The sequence below is a fragment of the Megalops cyprinoides genome, chromosome 1 (genome assembly GCF_013368585.1).
Source record: "Megalops cyprinoides isolate fMegCyp1 chromosome 1, fMegCyp1.pri, whole genome shotgun sequence".
In the NCBI taxonomy this organism is placed as follows: Eukaryota; Metazoa; Chordata; class Actinopteri; order Elopiformes; family Megalopidae; genus Megalops; species Megalops cyprinoides.
In genome coordinates this window covers 32,790,974-32,813,492 of record NC_050583.1, presented here as the reverse complement: position 1 = coordinate 32,813,492, position 22,519 = coordinate 32,790,974, and positions in this window count along the sequence as shown.

Below are 22,519 nucleotides of genomic sequence, written 5' to 3'. Positions count from 1 at the left end.
CCAGCCTTGAAAATTCAGGGAAAGAGAGAGACTACTTTTTAAGCCATTCAGGCCTAGCCAACACAAAAATTGGCTCCTATAGACAACCAACATTCTATTCCTGTTGGTGTGAAGATGACTGTTGCCTTCTCAGCTGTGTATGTTTTTTGTGATGTCACGATAACTTCACCCATGTTGTGCTGCAAGTGGCCAACACTTTCATTGTCTCACAGTCAGAGTAACATTCAACTAAAGCTCAGTGAGTTTGCAATGCTGACATTTTGTCATTCACAGTAATGTCAAATTAGTGGTGTAGACAAGTTAGTTAATGATCCTGGCCATTATCTGCCATATCTATCTATTAACTAACTAAAATGTGGTTTAGTGTCACACATGTAAAAAGCATGCATATAAAGCATTCCATACCGGACGTTGTGGTTCATTGCCTCCGTCTATCACTGATGTCTCATACAAACACCAAGTCTTACATTTCATACCATCCCATATCTCAATATGGATACCTCACTGGACTGTTACCTGTGGATTAAGGGAGAATATGGTGGAAGTCCACAGGGCAAGTGCCCAACACAGACTTGGATCTCAGCAGAAATGATGAAATAATGAAAATATCTTATTCTATTTTGAGTGTTACAATTAATACAATCTTCATCCATTTGAAAAGCGTGTCATTAATAGAACAATTATCACAGCTGGTCAACTAGAACTGGAAAAGGTTATTTCTTCACAGAGATATTAAATATGTTAACAATTTTTCTGCATAATTCAGTGCCTCAGGGAGTCCATAGTGAGTGTCATATTAATTTGGGTGCTCTTTATTTTGGGATCACAGTAATCATTTTATCATATCAGTGTTACCAAAATTGATTTCTCATGATAATGAGATACTATCCTTTATCCTGTGATTGTGACAGATTACATGACTGTTTATTTATTTCCAATCTTACCTTTCGATGGTTATTCTCATGTTGCTCTATTAACATCATGTTATTAAAGTTTGATTTTTTTTCTTCATTTGGTGACTGCCAAACTAGCTAACTACAGCACATTCTGAGGATAGGGGATGAGAACCCGTGTCTGACAGATATCAGCTGTTGCGTTCAGTGTCATCATCACTACTGCTTTATTGCAGACTATGCAGGTACATCTCTAGCTTCAGACTGAAAACACAAGGAACTTAAACATTTCTTTATTAAACACAGTTTCACTATTAAACTATTTTGATAAAGCATGTTCATATGATCAAAAGGATATGTTGTGACTCATGGAGATGGCTCAGAGTAAACAGGAATCTACTCTCAACCTGCTTTAATGATAATGCCACTCAATCAATAACATATGTATATGTTTGCTTACCTAAAGTTCAGCAGATATGAATTTCCATAAAATCAAAGCATGAAGGTTTTGTTTAATATGGTTATGGCAATACTTATATTTGCTATTGAGTCTGATGAAGGGATCACATCTGGTTGCTGGAGATCATAAACAGGGAAAAGAAAGTACAGGTGGAGTGGAAGAAAAATGGCATTAACAGCTTAAATGGAAAGGATGTGGTAAAGGGGATTTTTTGGTTTGTTTAATTGTGTTGGGATTATATGGAATTTCTCCTCCCAAATCTTCCCTTGAAACTTCAATTAGAAGTACTACAGATCTGCAGAGGAGATAATTTATTTGTTGGATGTTTACAATACTTCAATCAAGTATTTTTTAATCAGTGATTGACATAATGCAATTCACACACCCAAATTTCTATTTCTGAAATGTATATTGTCAATGGAACAACAGGATCTGTGTGTTGTTTCTGAATAAATTCCCTAGCAGTACCGTTTCTTACAATGGCTGCCAAATAAGGCCATAGGACCACACCTTTATTGCTAAAAGTATTACATATACTTTCGGACAACAGACATATACTTAGTAACTACACTAGTGACAAAACTTAAAGTAAATTAAACTTAAAGACAATTTAAAGTAATGCATTCATTGTAAAATAATAATTCATAACCAAAATGATTAACTCTGGTATATAAATTTTTATATTTTACTATTTTTTATTGTAAAATATTAATACATTCTATTTGTGCTGAACAAAATGCCCAAAATGACTATCTGCAGTTTGTAAAATCACTGAAATACTCATATTCCTACACTTCTGAATATATTCCAATTATGTGAATTCCTTTAAATGAAAAAGGATGACGGTATGTAACATGAACATTTCACAATCATTTGAAAAATCATTATGGAATATGATTATTTCTGTGAAATGTACACAAAAACTAAAACAGAAATCTGTATACCAGATTGCAGCAGCAGATGGTGCAGGAAGTATATAGTACCTTTTTCCAGCCATGTGAGAGATACACAGTATCACAGTGTACCTCAGTTGTAGATTATTGGTTTTCCTTATGTTCAATAATTTCAAGAATGTCTTAAAATGTAAAGAAACAGTACCTACCTTAATGATACGTCCACTGAGAATACCTTCAATACCTTATTGTCAACAAACTATGTATAAATATGTATGTTTTCTTCAACTCTAAAGAATTTGAATGAATGAATAATTCAACATCTATGAATTATTTTACTATATGTATGAAGCATATGGGCTTCATATGGTTATGAAATAAGGGTGAGATTATCCGATGAGAGCCTCATTTCTCCTCATGTAGGAACAAATAACACTGGTTTCAGAGTCCAAAAAAAGAAATGACCTTTGAGGTCCACAGGAATTTCAATGAGATTGATAATAATAATAATTAAAAAAAACAATCATTGGTGTGGTTTGAACCACGCACTGCTGCACACTGTAAATGGTTTATGCAGGAAACAGCCCTTAGGTAACCTGGAGGTCAGAGGCCGCCAGTCTCTTTAAATATAAATCTGATGATATTCAGGAAAACTGGGACACCATGTTTCTCCCAGTGGGATGAGCAGGGACATTATTCAACCCAGAGAAGCATATTTTATTTGTAAAAGCAGAGAGTGAAAAGGGTACAAGTAAATGGACATAACATTCCCCTAAATGCCAAGGTCCTGACAGAGTAACCTTGCAACCACCCTTTAAAAAGTTCAGGCTCATGTAGCATGTAATAAAAGCACTTATAACATACAATAAAAACACCTGCATATTTTACCATGTTCACTCGTTGTATGAAAACAATAGAACAAAGTTAATATGGAAAATGTGAATAAAACATAACAATCCGAAGACACTATATCTGATATCCAAATAAATTTACAATATTCCTAATATATGAACAATAAAACTTAGTATAACTTTGTTATATTTACTTGGACTCCTTCATCCTTTCATAATGGAATCCACCAATGGATTCTCAGTAAAATTAATGCAAAATAATAAATTGTTTCAACTTAATTTTCATTGTGACAATTTCAGAGAAATGTAAAAAGGAACCCTTAAAATCATATTGGTGTGCATCATGCATGCATGCATAGCATTTGGACAAGACACACACAAAAAGAGAAATAAAAAATGAACAAACATCAATATACAAATATATCGGTACAATATAAAAAAGGAATAACATTAAGACAAAACAAAACATAAATTGCCAAGATGCTTTTACTTTAGCACACATTGACACACTATATTACACACACTTTTTGTATTTGAGCTGGTCGTCCTCTGAAAACCCTGTGTTTATTTGCTGTTTGCAGGTTTCTAATTCTTAGTCCCAAGTTTTTAATTCTTAGTCAAAATTAAAGTGGTCTTTAAATTTCTTGATGCCCTCTAGAGGAAGCTGAAATACCACACAATTATGGTTGGAGCATGAAATCTCTTTGTGATTTAAGAGAAAATCCTGGGACAGAGGGTTCAGCTGCAATTTCCATCACTCAGTACCACAACCCTGGCTACTGTACAGATATGTTTATTAAGGACTAACAATCTTTTGGAAAATGTACTATCAAGTAATTATTTTTGTTAATTGAGATATGACTGCATACATTGACAGGACATATGTAGCCTTATTTAGTAAGGGAGAGAATTGTGAAAGATCCCCCGCCCTTATCAGGCCATAAAACAACACTGTGCCATCTAAAAAAGAAATGTATTTGCATTGAGCTTAGTTTAGGAAAACACAGACATCCTCAAGCTTAGCCACCCATTGGCAGCACTGCTGCCCCTGTTACATCAAATGAGGGAACTACAGCAATGGTCATTAATAGGTTACTGGAGATTTTCACTCCCTTTGCCATGCAACATCTACCCAGGCTCATCTAATATGATAATGTTTGAAACAGATTTAAACACACCTATCATTCATACATTGTAAATTCATACATCCATTATTCAAACATTGATCATTTTTCGAAGTTCATTACAGCTATTTCTTATGAGAACAACTAACAATTATATAGCAATAAAATTTTCACATATTAGAACAAGTGTTTAAATAAACCTGCATCTAATTAATGTTTTGTCAGCCTGAGTCAAATCTATGGTTACTTAGTCTAACTCGCTGCTGTTAACCTCACCTTCAAACTCATAATCTTTCACATTACCCTGTTGTTCCCATTATAACCTTCCCCTTCATTCATTAATGAAATCCATTTCCTGTTTGTCTGATTTTTTTCCCTAGTTTATTCTGTTTTGTTTCCTTTTGTTGATTGTCCAGTAAAAAAATATATATATTTTAATTGTCATTTTTTGTCTATATTTTATATATACAAAGCAGGCTCTAACAGATTTAAATGAGTTATTAAATTTTATATTCATTGTGGAATTTAATTGTCCTCGCTTAATGACCAGTGGCTCTCAGAGGATATCAATATTCCCTGCATAAATGGTGCTCTCTGAGGATAGGTACTGTATGTTCCATTATACAGGTAGATTATATAAAGGTAGATTTGCGCAATAATATACAAAGCCGATTACAATTTTCTATAGTTTTATTTAAAGAATAGGTATACTGTGAAATTAATAATTAATGAAAATATAATGCACAGATATAATTCTTGAGTACATATTTTAAATATACATGCCCTGTTATTACACCTATTGGCTATAACATCAACAAAGAAACATGGAAAGGCAGTAAAATCATCTGGACGAACATTTAAAGATGTTTTCTCTGTGTTTTGCATGCATTGTCCAAACACAATTTTCTATACAGAATCAGAGTGAGACATATTTGGTTTCAAATACATAATCAATACTCAAAACTCAGTACATAATTATCTAGGTAACTATACACTGGTATTCTCAGCATTTGATTGTTTCATTAAAAATGCAACTTTAATTAAAAATGTAAACACCAGAGTTATCATCTACTACAGAAGCCGAGAACGGCCATGCTTGCAATTATTCTTTATGTCATTATCTCGAGATCACGAGTCAATTATTTCATCATCTCGAGATAACAAAGCTCGTTTTTTCGTGATTTCGTTATCACAAGAAAACAAAGGGTCGTTTCCTCTTATTCCTTATAATGTTTATCAGAGATCAGGAGTGCCATGCCAGCAGGCATAGATGGCTGAAAAAGCTGAAAAAAAAATTAAGCTGATAATGTCAGGAGTACCCATTATTGATTATTGATCAACGCATCAGACTGTACTTCAGTCAAGGTCATGCCTTGATTTACCTTTCAGTTATGGATCCTCCCCAACAGTCATGACAGCGATCTTGAAGGCTGAAATCAGGTGTGATCAAATGAACCAGACACTCATTTTTAAGTTCTCCATAATTATCCCATGATCTCAAGAAAACAAAAGTCGTTTTCTAGTGATAAATTATCTTGTTATCTCGTGAAATCGGCCATTTTTTTCTCGAGATAACAAAATAATTAACTCATGATCTTGAGATAACGGCATTAAAAAATAGCAAGCACGGCCGTTCTCGGCTTCCGTACATCTAGTTACTCAGGTGTATCTCAATCACAAATAAATAATGACATAAATGAATAAACAGTAAAATGAACCAAAGGTGGGTAATAAAATGACTTTTACTAGCTAACATTGCAAATTTATTTTGAGAATGGATTTGACCTGAGGCTCACATTTTAATGAATTCTGTGACATTTTCCTTGAAATAGGGAAAGGATAAAAATGTTTGATTTTTCGTACCTTTTGTATGCATGCTTAAAATTGTTGTGTTCCTTTAAATGTTAAGGCTACTTCACAAGCCATAATGGCAGAGAAGATTGGAGACACACATTCCTCCTTTAATTGAGCAACAAAGAAATGATGTATTATGTCCAACAAATGCTGCATTAGCATTGATTTAAATTATCCACAACATCTATGACCCCTGCCATATTTTAATATACCTTAACATGAAATTACATTACATTACAGGCATTTAGCTGATGCTCTTATCCAGAGTGGCTTACATCAATTACAGGTTTTTACAATGATATCCATTTATACAGCTGGATATTTACTGAGGCAATTGTTGGTTAAGTACCTTGCCCAAGGGTACATCAGCAGTGCCCCAATGGGAAATCAAATTTACATTTACATTTACATTTATTTATTTAGCGGACGCTTTTATCCAAAGTGACTTACAAAAATGCATACAGCAAGTATAGCGACAGTACGGGGACAGGATGTGTACAGTTCCACAATGAGACAGTTCTCAGCTGAGAGCAAGGTCTGTTTGAGGACACAGTACTATCAGATTTGTACAGTGACTTCTTGGTTAGGTGTCCCGCTCCTATGCCACTATGCTATACTGCTGCCCCATCATCGTCATCAAGATCATGCCATGGGTGAAAGGGTGTGTAGTCTTCCTAGATCCACAGTATATATAACAAAAACTATAAAAAGAGACAAAGTGTTATATACACCAATTTTATTATCATTACAAAAAAGGCAGTAAGTATTGATGCAACTAGGAAGAGTTCGTTTCACATACAGCAAAATAGTGTAACGCTGTGAACTGTCATCAGTTCATTTTGCTTACATGTGCACTGCAATGCTTGCAAATACAAGCAGTCTTTGTCTATCTAGGATTCTAATTCAAATCCATTGCCATGCTTATCTGCCCACAATTTATCCATGCACTAACTACTTGGGCGGGAGGTGTATCATCACCTCCCTAACACGTGTAAATCAAAGCTGGATATATTCCCTATGTGTAGGGGGTGGTGTCAGCAGCCCTCATCTGCTGTGATGGATAAGTCTGGTTCCCACAGAGATGCTGTGATCTCTGAGCCTCTGATGGACAGACTTATTTTGTGCAGGTTGAAAGAAGCTCAGTGAAGGCCCATGATGTCTTCACTTTTAGTCTACCTTTTCCTTTTCAGCAAATTTTGTTCTTCTAGGACCATATTTGCAATGCAGTGTGACAAAAGGATTGTAATTGTGCCTGGTCAAAGGCTTCTTTCATTTTAAGTCAGTATTCCATGCACTGAAATCAACTCACAAGTCTTGTAGGAGTGATTAGCCTCAGTGTGGGGGGAAATTGACTTACTGTGCATCCTCACAGTAGGTCCCCAGAAACCATTCATCTCCACACTCCCAGATGGAGACAGAAATCCATGCCTGACTCAGGGGGGCATTGATGACTCTACACAGGTTCTTAGTTTGAGTGGTTCAGGTGTAAGTGGTGCTTCTTGAATGCTCTACATTTGTGTACTATTGGAGAGGAGAAAAAAAACATTTGGAAAGCTGAGAGAGCAATTACTATTCATGCTGTGACCTTCCCGTATTGAAACATTTTAATAGGGCTATCCACTGCCCCGGTAAAGTCTTAAAGAAGGTGGTACAGCAAAGAAGCACTTCTTCTGGAAATTTAGAAAGTTTAAAGTTCTGACAGGACATTTTTGTAGGATTTATATAAGACTTCAGTTTGTTTAAGGCTGTATAATTTCTTTATATAAATATATATATATATATATATATATATATATATATATATATATATATATATTTATAAAATTAAAATATAAAATATTTTATAAAATTTCTATATATTAAATCATTTCATGCTTTAATAAATACTTTAAATGTTACGTTATACAGTGTTAGCAGGTTTTAAACATTATTTAAAGAGGATTGTCTTCCTTCTCACTGTTTAATCATTGAATTTGTAAAGGATTCTTTTAACTTAAGATAGCTCAGGTACTGTAGGTTTGAAAGAAAATTATGTATGACTCCTGTGTTTTTGTTGAGCTAGTGCTGCATAAATCCAGTGGAATTTCAACTGGATTATTTAAGGTATTGTAGAACCAGATCAGCCACAAACAAATTCTTCTTTCTGCAGACTAAACAACCCAGTATGCACCATCAAAACAGGTGCATCTAAATCAGTGGTTCTCAAAGTTTTCTGGGTGGATTTTCACACCCCAGGATAAATGACACATACAATGCCTATGCTCCCCCACCTTCTAAGGATGTGCTGTTAGTACCCTTTCATGGTCCTGATCACAAAAAGCAACAGTAGAATGATTGAAGCTGAGTTTCAGAGTGTAAAACAAATGACAATCAAACAGTACTTATAACAGGTGATTTGTGAGCAGGCAACTCTAATCACCTGTTATAAGCAAAGAATGCAAGGTCTAAAGGGTACAGGTAGCTATGGCATTAAGTAGGAGTACAGGAGCACATTATTACCAACAGCATACTGCAATGCAGAATTCTGCCACCGCAGGCAACAGTAACAGTGAGTAATAATAGAGTCCAACAGTTTTAGCACCAACAGCAACCTGCAAAAAAGCAAAATCCAATAGTAGTAATATTAGTGTACAATATGCAAAATTGAGGTATCACAGGGAGCAATAGCACTGAGTGAAAATGAAAAGTCCAAAAATCATCAGCAACCACAGCAATTTGCAAAAATGTGAGTTCCAATGGCATTACTAACGACAGCAAGGAGTAAAACGAGTGTAAAAATTATTAGCAGCAGCAGCGATGTGCAAAAATGCTAACAAAATAGAACTAATGAAAAAGCTCCCTCATGTAACGGTTATCTTTAATGACTTAAAGCCATGAACTAATATATCTCTATGACTGCTTGTGGTGCATTCAGTATTATGCAATACCCTAATAGCCCACTTAAAACAAACATACATTTAAATACTGTATGCCATAAATCCATATTTCATTTTAAGTATCACGCTCATGTCAGCATCGGAGCTATTAGGGATTATGGAGCACACCTGAGGGGGATGAGTAATTAGTGTTGGTGGTGTAAGAAATAAAAAGGGAGCATTCTTCTGTGTTTGAGGGAGCTTTCGGTGAGAGGAGCTGTCTGGCTATTGAGCAGGTGAACACTGTTGTCCAACAGTGAAAGTTGGCTTTACTTGTGTCTGTTTTAATTGTGATTGAATGTGTGTGTAAGTGACGGTGGTGGTGTACCTGGAGGTGCCATACCTGTTGCTGATGGTGTGACAGCTTCTATGGTGATGATCCTGCTGTAAGAAAAAAGGAACAAGGCAGGTTAGACAACAATGGGACCAACTGACAGATCACTGCTTGAGTTGGAGCAAAACTGGGCAGAACAAAAGGATGGAATCACAAAAATGTAAGTCTGTGCTTACAATTGTGTTTTTAATTTTTTAATTAAATCCTAATAAAAACAAAAGCATACTCACCTTGTTCTGAGTTTGCTTGAAGGGACAGAGTGGATTACTGTAAAGGATTCATGAGTATCCCATCCTCGTGCGATATGTGTTGATCTAGACGGACAGTTATTGCAGCCTTTTCATTGCATAATTATGTAGAATTGTTTTTAGCCTGTCTGCTTTTTGCCAACCCTCCTCTCTGACTCTAGTTGCAGCTGTTGTATTACTTTTAGTATTTACAGTGGACCTATAATGTTTCTAGAATTCCATTAGCACTTAATATTCATCCACACCGAAATAGGCATATACAGTTCGTCTTATCATTCAAGTCAGACTAGAGCTGGCTAACTTGAGAAAAGCTCAGCATGAATTTGCTTTGTGAAATAGGCTCCTGGAACCAAAAATTCAATCTAGAAGTTAAGAAGATAATGTAAAAACTAGATGAGGCTAGCCTTTTCAAAGAAAAAAAATGGAACAATGTTGGGGAATTCAGAATGTATACTAGGCTAGCTAGATTACTAGCATCACAGTTAACTACTGCTAACTGCTATCTTCTTTTTTGAAAATAAAATAAGTAGTTAAGTAGCGAATTCCTGTTGTAACGATTACAACAAATTTTGGGGGCTTGGTGCATGCGTATCAAGGCTGTATCAAGGCTGTGAAGGGAGAGGGCTGTCTTTGTGGATGAACAGAACAAGTAACTGCTGGTTGTGGAATCCTTTTTGTTTGATCAAAGCTGAAGTTCCAGTAATTGGGTACATGGGCGGGACATTCTAGAAACTGGGACAGGGAGTCAACTTTGACACTCTGGGTATTAGCTCAACGTCTTAAAATCAGAAGAGTCTAATGTCTGCAAAACAGACAAAGATGGATCTTTAGCCAGATGGATCTTTAGCCAAAAAATGGCACACTTGTGAATATAATCTTGCCATAGCTGTGTTTTTCCCTTGAGAAGTGGCTGTGATTATCACTGAAAAACCATTCAAGTTTAGATGTGTGAAGGAGAGCGGAAACTATAGAACAGCTGAGGAAAATATCTCCCTTGTCAAAATACACTGCTGAGAGGCTCTAGAAGCTCCAAAGCCAGTGCAAACAGTGCCACTAATTTACCTTACCTGCAAGTTAGCCACTAGCAAAGTAATATGCATTGCAGAATGCACATTACTGAGATGAAGTACAAACAAGACATCCTTTCCTGAATGCAAACCCATTAATATCCAAATAAAAATTTTTGGCTAAAATGAAAGCAAGCGGCCCAGTAACTTAAAAGGAAAAATATTGCACTTTACCTCTGGAAGGAGGTCTTATATTTCCTTCCACACTGATGATTTTTTTAAAATAACCAGTTTAGCTCACTACCATAACTACTAATGCATAGTAAGGGCTTTGGTTTGATTGCATCAACATGTATTTTGGTTTCTACTTTTTGTCTCCTCCAAAATGATATGGAGTGCATGGGCTTGATATGAAGAAGTTTAACTGAACTTTAGAGTCTCAAGTCCACTGAGCAGTGAAAAAAGTCATATGGTCAGTTTCTTGTGGAGGAATGGTGTCACGTCCTTCCAATAGAGTTACAGACACTTGTAGAATCTATGCCAAGGTGCACTGAAGCTCTTCTGGCAGCCCGTGGTGGCCCAGTGCCCTATAAAGATGCTTTATGTTGGTGTTTCTTGTGTGTTGGCCATTACCTGTAAATCATTGATGCATTTCATCTGCCATCAAGGCCTGCATGTGTGCAAGCTCAGAGAAAATATAATATCATGAACATAATGAATGTTTAATGAACATAATTTTTTTTTCAAAGATTCAATGTTTAAGTATTTTTCTACATGTATTTTAACTGTATGTGGCCTGTCTATAAAAAAAAAAATGTTGATGTAACACATGATCATCGGTGTGGCACATTTTTTATTAAATTTCTTTCCCCATGTAAGGGTCATGAAAATAAACTTGATTTCAGTGTCCAATCAGAATGTATTTATCTTGGTGATGAATTAAACACACCCTAATTTTGGACAAACTCTGCTCCAAGCTACCACATGAGAACTTAATGGGCCATGTCAAAATTTACACAGCCATGCATCTACTGGGAAGCATAGTCTTAATCAGCCTCTTAGTGGATTGTATTGACAAACTAGTCCTCTTCCGTGAACATCCGGTGGTTACTTTGCTCTCGTCCTCTAGCTCCTCCGTTATGACATGGTGGTACCTCCTGTTGAATACGTGGCCTCTGTTATATGACCACACACTGTTTTTTGTGTTTCCTACAAATTTATTTAAATACTATAAATGTTTTGTTTGTGAGTGCTGCAGCTTTATCTTTTGAATTGTGAGACATGATAAGTGTTATGATATTGTTGTTGAATATCAGGTATGTAGGATGTGGCTACTTGTTGTGAGGCACTTGATAAATCAAGTCATTCAAGTTTTCAAAAGAATTTGTATAGCAATGTGCTGTTACACATAATTGCAAAAAAAAAATGCATATTAGAAGAAGTTCAATGGCACAGCAATTTTTATTCCAGTTGCTGAAATGGAATGTGCATATACTGTATGCTGCATTCTGTGCTAAATGCCAGAGTTATTGATTTTGCTTCAACCGCAAGGCTATTGTACCAGTAAAGGGAAATGCCAAAAAGCAAATATTTCAAGCAATCAATGAATCTCTCAAGCAGCACAAGGTTGTTGTGTTTAAGACCTTGAGAAAGGAATCACAAAAGATTAATCAAGGAATAAAGTGAAAGGGAAAGAAGACAATTTGACTTTGCTAATCTTGCAATCTCATGAACACAAAACAATGCCCTCCAGCTTTTGGTCTAGCTCCAGACTGATTAGTTTGTGATTTAATTTGTGCTCTTGTTTGAAATGAGCTTGAGTTCTGCTGTGGGTAATCTTCTGCAGGCACAAGCTTATTGCTTTTGGAGTTCACAACAGCCAAAAAAATAATTTCCCCAAGCTTGGATAGTCTCCCAAGTTGTGTAGTGCTTGCAATTCCAACAAATCCCTAAAGATTTTGAGTCAGAGTCTGGGCCTAAGCTCCAGATAAACTTGATGGATCAGTAATAATAAAAAGAAATATTAAGCTGAATGCAAATCTCCAAAAACAAAATACTGTAAATGGACCTTTTTAAAGCTCCAGGAAGATGATTTCTCTCCTTTCATCCAAGTGATTCATTCTCCTGTTGGTACCAGGAGGGGGAGTGAATGGCCTGTTTTGCATTCCAGATGCAATTGCAGAGCAAAATTATTTGTGCAATGCATGGAAAGGGCACGCTATCAGAAGTGTGTGTGTGTGTGTGTGTGTGTGTGTGTGTGTGTGTGTGTGGGTGGGGGGGGGGGTGGATTCTTCAAAGGAGGAGGTGTGGAGTAGAACATAAGAAAAAAGGATGGAATAACATTGAAAGGACCTTACTAGAGGGAGTAGGGTAGGGGTTGGTCATCATGCACTACTTTATGCATAAAACTGAAGATAGAATGAACAAGAGAAATACCCTTTGGGTTGTATGTGACTGTATGATGAGTAATGCTAATTTTGTGTTTTGTACTTAAGAGACGTAGACTTAAGAGAAGAGAAGTTGACTTAAGAGAAATGTGACAACACACCTTTAACATGTTTACATTACTAAGATATTTACTATATGGTTGTCACCATTTTGTACTCCAGACAATAATACTGGCATACATGTAGACCTACCTCTCTCTAAGAACAGTTATTGTGCAACAGTGATCGGTTGCTATCTTAGCAGATTTCAAAGACCATACACACAACATGCTGAAATCCTTTCAACATTTAATAACTCCATGCCTCATCCCTTATGACTGGAAAGTGATGATGGACAGACAGAAACTGTAGAGATTTGTAGCCATATAGTTCTTCCACCTTTTTTCCAGTTGCTGTCTGCCCACGCTTGACCCTGCCAACATGTAAACAGCCAAACATCAAATTCACTCTCAGAATAAATATCAACAGCGGAAAAAAAGTCTTAGTGGCTCTTTTATGTTTATACTAGTGCAAAATTGAGAACAAAAGAACAGTGCTTCTGTAGGTCCTCCTACTACCACAGGATGAATAGCAACAGTGATATTATTGATGTTGTTCTTGTACTAATCGAGCATGGGCAGAAGTATGCCTTCATGGTGAGACCAAGGTTCTTCAATGTGTCAATGAATAATCAGCGGTATTTGCTTTACTACAGAACTCAGGCTTTTATTTACAACTACAGCTAGAGGTCAAATATTCATTCATATGCATGTGTAAAAGAATAAAAGAATAAATTGCCTGATTCGGATGGTTTCAAGCTATTATGTAAAACTGACATGCAACACCATAAATAGGTTCATTTATTTTAAAATATATTTTACATGAACAGTTATCCCCAAAACCTGCCATTCGAAACTGAGGAAGGGGGGACTTCAGTGTGGCTGGTTAGCATTATTTAATTCATTTCAGTTTGAATTTAACAATGTATGTGTAATAAGCTACAGTCTTTACAGTACAATCACACTTATACTATGCTCAAGTCAAGTCTGAATATCACCGTCAAATGCTGCTCCAAATATTGACAAGGGAGCCACCTAGTGGATGCAGAGCAAATAAATTGTGGCTGCTGGTTTTTAAGAAAAGAACCTTGGACTATGACAATTATTAAAACAGTCCAGCTGTCCTTTTTTCTCTGTACATCTGATCAAGTTTCTCTTGTAAATTCAACCACAGATCACAAAAAAGCCAAATGTCCCTGTTGATGTGGTAAAAATTAATGCACTGGGCTTTAGATGTGTAGCTGATACAAAGAATAGCTTACTTTACATTGTATCAAAATAAGACCTAGTTCATATATGCTCCCACAGTATCTTCTCGCACCCTTGTTTGCTAAAATGTGCACTCATGGCACATTTTTCTCTCTGGTTAATTTCATTTTAATGATTAAATTCCAGTTAAGATCTAACATGGCTTACAACCCCTAAAGACTATTGGAAGTCAGGAACCTGGGTGAGCAATTTCTCATTAATTTGACATAATTTTCAATTGCATTAAACAATCTTACTTAATGATGTCATCTTAACTGAACAAGAAAGAGTGTCAGAAATTAATTTATTTGAGCATGTTCTATTTCCATGAGTCTCTAACTGAAGTAAAGTACTAACTAAGAGCTGTGGTGTATTTAATGACTTAAATATCTCAGCTTTTTCATCCAAGTTAATTGGAACTAGAGAAGACAGGACCGTTTGCATTTTTAGAGATTTAAAAACACTGCCTGCTCTCCAGTGATGGGGATTAATAATGTAGAGGTAACGATCCAGCATTTGTACAAGACCACCATTCATCTTGATATAATTTGCATAATTTTCCAAGGCACAGTTTCAAAATAATTTCAGAAATACATACACTTTGGGCCTCTGCTCAGGCCTCTCCAAATCAAGCTGCAGTTATACAACCAGTGCAATTACATCAAAACAACCTGTTCCAAAAGTTCCTCATTTTCTCACTCTCAAACAGGAAAACAGTTCCAGAGTCCTCAATTTATTTGAAAAAAAAAAGACAGAATCAAATCATAACAAGTCTAACTTTTTGTTGTGGTCTTGCATATTTTCCCATTATCTCTTTTTCCTGTGCTTACTTTTGTTGTGTTTAAAAAATCAATGCACTAGGGTTTGACTGTGATATATGTGCAGGAGTGGCTTGAAGAATATTTGAAATAAGGTAGCAACAGTCTATATACCATTGTTTCTCTGGCCTTCTACTTGAAATTCATATTGACTGGAATCATTTGCATTTCATTTTAATCAATGCAAAATGTTTCTGCAAAACATTAGTGGAGATTTAGGTGGTGGCATGTTATTATAGCTACTATTCCATGGTATGGGAAAAGCTGTAAAGAGTCCCAGTACCTGTCATAGAAGGCCAACAACAGGGATTATTTGCATTTTGACAGGACATTTGAATATTTTCCTGCTAACATCTGTGAGATCATCCATTAGTTCACACTGCTCAAATTTTGTTTTCAGGTATGATTTCATTTTGACATTATCATTTGATTCCCTGAATTCGGCTTGATTTGATCCCAGTGTTTGTGAAATTTGCCCAGTGCAGCCAGGCTGTGTGAAAGTCCCAGCTCCCTGCCAACAGGGAAGCCACCATCTTGTGTGAAATTATATTATTTACAGTTGCATGTTCTGCATTTAATGCCTTCCATTCATGAAGCCACAAGCCCATTAGTGTGATTACTAGAACCTTTCTCCATGCTATATTATGTCTGAGACATTTTTTCTGCTTTCTGCAGTACCTTTCATGCCCATACAAGGAACACCCAGTATGTGCATTTAACCTACTGCAGTTAGTAAGATTAAAATACTATATTCGTGTGCATTATGATATTCATGGCAAAATCAGGCATGACCTAATGGCAATGTTGGATGTATTACTTTCCAGTCTATATAGGATCAGAGCTGTAAAGAAGGATCAAAACACAGTAATTTCAGATGTTACCTTATTTCCGCTCTGAGCTCAGAACAGAGAAAATGAAGAGCATTAATTATGCATTATTATTATGAAGAAATTCTAATTGCGATTTCATTTATTCTACTTATTTTGCCTACACTCCTTATTGGTGCAACCACTAGCATGTATGCACACCATTCATCCTAACTTTGTGGAGGAAACCTGACATTATGGCCAGCTTCTGTCATTCATCAGGATCAGACCCACTGCTTCGCCTGCCTTCTACTGCAAAGATAAAAACATCTCCTTCCAGTTCCATTTAAACATGATGTTCTTCAGGGATTTCCCTTCAATACGCCTTAATGATTGTGCTGCACTGCAATTACTTTACCCCTGCCTACAGTATATCACTCATTAACCACTGACAGACCAATCTGACATACATTGCTGAATGGATCTTGAAACTCTCTGGGATATAAATAAATGGTGTGTGTGTGTGGCATCATTTTTCAAAGCATGTGGAGCTGCCATATTTCAGAGAGATGAGAGCATGTGCCTGCCAGACCAGTGCAATCCCCAAACTAGTGAGGCTCCATCATGCATTCATTGTCCGCATATTTTGTTGTTCCAGTGGTAAAAACAAAGAAGTCACAGCAGTGGAGTGTTATCATCGTTGCAGGGATGGTGACTAATGGCTTTTTAAAGTGTGATTAGTCACTATCTCACAGCCAGAAAGGCAGAAAAAGCAACATTTTGAAGGGGTGGGGGGTGATAGATGGGCTGGCATGTGGTTGAAGCTGAAGAAAAGATAAAATACAACTGGGAATGAAGGGGGGACAGGGCTGTGGAACGGTTAACACTTCATAAATTAAACTCAATGGATACTCCTCAAGGACTGGCTGCCATGTATTGTCACAGCATTCCGGAGGTGGAACTAAGATCTGACTTCATTTACAGTTAATGCCAGCTATCATTTCTGGCTCCACTCCACATCAGAATCAACCTGCTTAATTTTGAAGCCAGAAACACAAAGACATGCATGCACGATAGTGATGGTATACACATTTTACATACAGGGGATGCTCAAGAATGATGTAGAATAGTGTAGAATACATAAGTGGCAATAATATTCATTTCACCTGTTCTTATGTACAAGTAATTAGTGTACAGGAAAGACTATGTTATATTCTTAATGGGTTTCAATGGTCTTTAAGCATTAAGCACCTTCTTGTCTCTCACACTTGGCTGGTCATGTGAGAAGGCCAGAAAGAACTGACATTTTTTGAAGTCACATATTACACAGAATAAATATACACTTTTAAAAAGAAGAATCTGATTGAATTTGACACTGGCACACTTGACAGTAGCCTTACAGATTTGTCCAGCAATCTGTGTTTAAACAATGCATTCATGACCCATGGTTACATTTTTAGAAAATATTTCATCTCCAATGAAATGTGTCCTATTGTATTTCAAATTACACAATGAAATACATACACCCGTTTCTGAAGTACTGACCTTCTAAATTGTGACAGTTCCAAAAGTTTTGGTAGTTCAGTAATATGCTTTGGCATTTGAGGTGTAAGGAATGAGACCTTTTTATGTCTGTGAAATTATTCTAATCATATATTTGGGCTACAGTAATCGGTTGATTAATCAGCACAACTTTAACCCTTTGAAGTATAGATTTTAATCAACTGGGACTGTGGGAGTTATTTTTCTTAATGCACTCGCTTCAAAGAATGTTCTACTCTGATGTTGAATAACTTTCCTCTCTTGTGTATTTTATTGTCAAAACACAAAATACTCCCTCATATGTATTTTTTCCCTGTCAGACTAGCTAGTTGTTTAATTTAATTAGGAACACACTCAGCCTCCCGCTTCATATAATAGTGGCTCTCACAGTGACAAATACCTCAATACATTAATTATTTGTATTTAAGAGGACATAAAAATGTCAAAACAAGACCAGTTGGAAAATAAATAAAAGAGCATGTCACAGATTAGTCATTAGTCATTAGAAATGTGCAGATATGAATAAAAAAAGTTACATTAAGCAACTGTTGTAATAATTTAACTCTAGAAATTTTTATAAATAATGTTCTGTGCATAGCTCACACATGAAAACGTTGCATATCTAGAATTTGGTCAACATACCACATTTACTTTGTGATCATGTACAACGTGCTCATATTATAAGTGTAAGTCAGCCACTTTGTTAGAAATGCCAGTGCTCACACACTTCACATGATGTAAGTAGACATGGGGTGCACAAGTGACAGCACCAGTGTGCTGGCTTCCACTGCACCCCTGAAGGCAGAAGAGGTGCAGCACTACTTTGCTGAAGGCAGATCAGGACCACGGACAGCTCCCAGTGATTGTCAGAGGCTCAGCACACCTGAGGCTGGGTATCTCTAATTAGCAGCCCCCCCTACCCTGGACATCCGTGGGCACCATCCCTAACCACAGCAACCAACTTTGCGTTTTTTTGTCTTTTATTTCTTGGGATGGTGAAGTTCCCTATTAATAAACCCTTTTCGTTTCCTGGTAACCCAGTCTCTTGTCCTGTTTTTTGGGTACCTGCATGAGGGCATAAGAAGACCGTTGAGTGTATCACCGGATTGTTTTCCCTACTGCACCCAGGTGAGGAGGTATTGTGCAGCTTGTTCTGTCACCAAGAGTACACGAGTACATCCTAGCTGTCCTGCTACTCAGTATCCAAAGGCCCTTCCCTTACGTCAAGCCATGGCCAAGGCTATTGTCTGGCAGATGGTGCTCCTACAGGTAAAACAAATCTGGACCTCTGTTTATCACCCTCAAACTGATGGATCAATGCAATGTTTCAATAAATCCTATAAAGATATGTTGAAGAAAAAAAGCTTACAGTGTTGGAAAGGAACTGGAATCAGTTAGTACCATACCTGTTGTTGCTGTCTGTGAGGTTCCACAGGCCTCTCTTGGCTTTTCCCCCTTTGAGCTGCTTTATGCCAGAGTCCTGGAAGGCCCAGCCAAGTCCACATTGCAGCATCATGAAGTATGTCACCCAAGTGCAGGACTGCATTCATCCCATTAGTTTTCATGGAGCTCGAGTCACCTTCCACCTTGTCTAATAGACAAGGTCTTGAGACCCCATCAGACTTTCTATGTGGTAGTCTGCGTGGATGATGTGGTGATGTAGTGGTACATAGTGAGGATTGGGACACTCAACAGCAGCCCCCACAGAACAACAGTCTGTAAACTTCAAAATTCAAAGTTAATTTCACACTGCATTGCCATTTTCATGAACAAACACAGTTTGGAGCTTCAAACTGGGAATTTCTAGGACTTCTAGGATTGGATTGGGAATTTTCAGAAAAAAAATTATGCCCCTGAAGTTTATTGCTTTAAGACAACATTGAACTTGCTGTTATAAATCATTTTTTTCCTGATTGAGCGCCAGTTTGAAATTTGGCATATTGATTTGTGAATGATGCTGACAATGCTCGTGAATTTGGTGGAAATAAAATCAGTCAAGACATGCAACCATACCATATTATATAGTACAAAGAGTTCAGTGCAAACCCAAGCAATTTACGTGTTATCCATTTTTACAATTCTGGGTTAAGTAGCTTGCCCAAGGATACAACAGCAGTGCTCCAGCAGGGAATCAAACTAGCAACTTTGGGTTACGAGTCCTGCTCCATACTGAACAGGCACAGAAATGTAGTTCTTAAATGAACACATAAAGATATTGTATTTCAGTTTATTGGCATTAATTGTATCAAATGGTACTGAACATACAGTAAGGAATCAAAAACAAGGTAATTATCTAGTATTCGTCTTAAAATTTGTTCATTGTGTCTAATCATTTTAATGTGAAAACATTTGCCTGAGTTAACATATATATGCTGTTTCCATAGTTACATCTCCCCTAGAAGGAATGGTAAATGGATACAGGTTAAATTTGTTTTTATTTATTTATCTACTTCCATTGACAATGATCACTGAAAGCACTTCACATAGGAGCCTAGACAGCAAAAAGAACAAGGACAGTGAAAGCAATAGCAAAAACAAAAAACAAAATTGTTGGTCATGGACTTAAAACTAGGTACACATCATCTTGAGAGGTCTTGTTAAAACAGGAGGTTATTCCTATAGCCAGGACTGCATCATAATACACCTCTCAGACCATTTTCCTCTTTTTTAGATGCTTGGGGAACACAATGTATTGTACATGACAGCCATTGTTAAGAACAGTGTTTACAAAATGGCAATGTTATTTTTAGTATGATATTCTAAACTAAAAATGCAATGTAAATCAAGCTAAGCAACAGTGTCACACCTGTTATTAAATTATATTTCTGCAACATGCACTGCAACAGTACTTTTCTGATCAATACATTTTTGTCAATTGCAACATCTTGGGTATGCAATTAAATAAGTTGTTTCTGTGGCTAAAAGCATAACACATAACAATATGTCTGTGGCTTTAAAACTAAGAGTTCATTCTTCATCAATAAAGTGAATCATTTTTTGCTATTACCACTAAAACACACTGTAACCCTTCTCCCTACAAATTTAACCTATTTAATTTTTTCTCCCCCTAACACCTACTTCTTGTCTCAAGAGCCAAGACTCTGCTCTTTTTTATTGTATTTAGTATATCACTCTCATTCATCTCTTTTGTCTCTTTAAACTGGGTTTTAATTAGGAAAGAGAACTGTTTCCAGTGGCAATAAATGTCCTCTGCAGTGTTTAGGTGATGAATTGCTTGATACTGAATGAAAAATAATAACACATCATAACCTTGTACAGCCCTCAGCACAGACAACATAGTATTATCCCTATTAATAAATGATGTGTCACTATAGCCCTTAATGTATGAAGATAGACCTTTTTCCCTTTTGGAATGCAGAGCTCCCAAGAAATAGCAGAACCAATATAATAGTTGAACAGCTATTATATAATAATTTTGCATCATAATATATGTTGCACTGGTTTGTAGACATCCGTAGAGTCAGAGAAAATGACACTCAGGGAAAAATGAATGAGAGTCAAGCTCATTCCTGTTCTGAGTGGTTGCATTTACACATATCTTTGAAGTTATGAGTGCATTAAAATATTAGAAACAGGATTATAATGTTTGTTGGATCAAAGAATCCAGAAGACTAAGTTATATGGAAGCATGGAGCATCCCTTAAAGCATGTCACACATAAAAATTATAATCCCTGACAAAAAGAGAAAATCTCCACTTCCATCATTTCCAAGGTCTTTCATGCTCTGAAGTCAATCACAGTTGTAATGTGCCAAGTTTTTTTTTACTGGTTTAAGAGTGTACTAGTTTTTAGACTGCTTGTTGGTGCTTGGTATGCAATTACACCTGTCAAGTACAACAGTGACTGCAACATTTTTGTTTGCTGAATTTTTTGCTAAAAAGAAATGCTCAATTAAAAAAGGAATAAATCCTAATTCATGTTTTAAGTTTTCTAATTCTTGGTAATGCTTTGAAATTGTGGGCTTACTTCTCTTGTGACTGGCAAAATCAGCCATGAACAATTTCTCTAGGAATGGTGTGTAGAACTGTTTGGATCACACAATGTATGAAACAAGATCAGTGTTTCTACCAATCAGTCTGTCACTGCCTTATTCCACCTTGTGCTGAGTCCTTGCAGCCTTTCCAAAACAGAAAAAAAAAATAATAATCTGCAGGCCAGCATGTGGAACTCATACAGAGTTTACAATATTGACAGTATTAATGAACTTTAAATAAATGAGCCTGCACACTGTCCAGGGGCAGTGACAGACTCTGATAAAACATGCATTAATACATATCAGGGCCTTTGCCACAGTTCCATATTGGCAGCTCAGGCCTCCATGTCCATTCCATTCCCCTGATAATAATTAATCTTATATTCAGAAGTGTTTAGTTGGTCTTTCTTCCAGCACAGCAGCAAATACACACTACAGAGACTACTTAATGACCTCCTATTGAATAACCATTGATCTAACTGTTTCATAATGGGCCAAAGTGTCCCTGGCGAATGTGATTGATAGTGCACAGGCTTAGTGCAAAACAAAAGATCTACATTCCTAATAGATAGCCTAGGTCTGTACAAGGACTTATGTTTATGAATACCAAGTAAGTTCAAATTGCCTGGAGGGGGTGAATTTTCTGTTTCTATTGCTGTCATTCAACAACAATGATCTCATCGACGTTGAAGTGTGATGGATGCATTATATAGATTTTTTCCTCCAATAGGTAGACTTTAATTTTCACCTTGTAGAAATAGCAGTTTTTTCTTTCTTTCTCTCCCTCTTTATTCCACACATATATATATATATATCCCCTTTTCGGACAATGCTATGCTTCCAACTTTGTGGCAACAGTTTGGGGAAGGCCCTTTTCTATTCCAACATGACTGTGCCCCAGTGCACAAAACAAGGACTATAAAGACATGGTTTGATGAGTTCGGTGTGGAAGAACTTAACTGGCCCGCACAGAGCCCAGACCTCAACCCCACCTTTGGGATGAATTTGGGATGAATTGGAACGGAGATTGCGAGCCAGGCCTTCTCG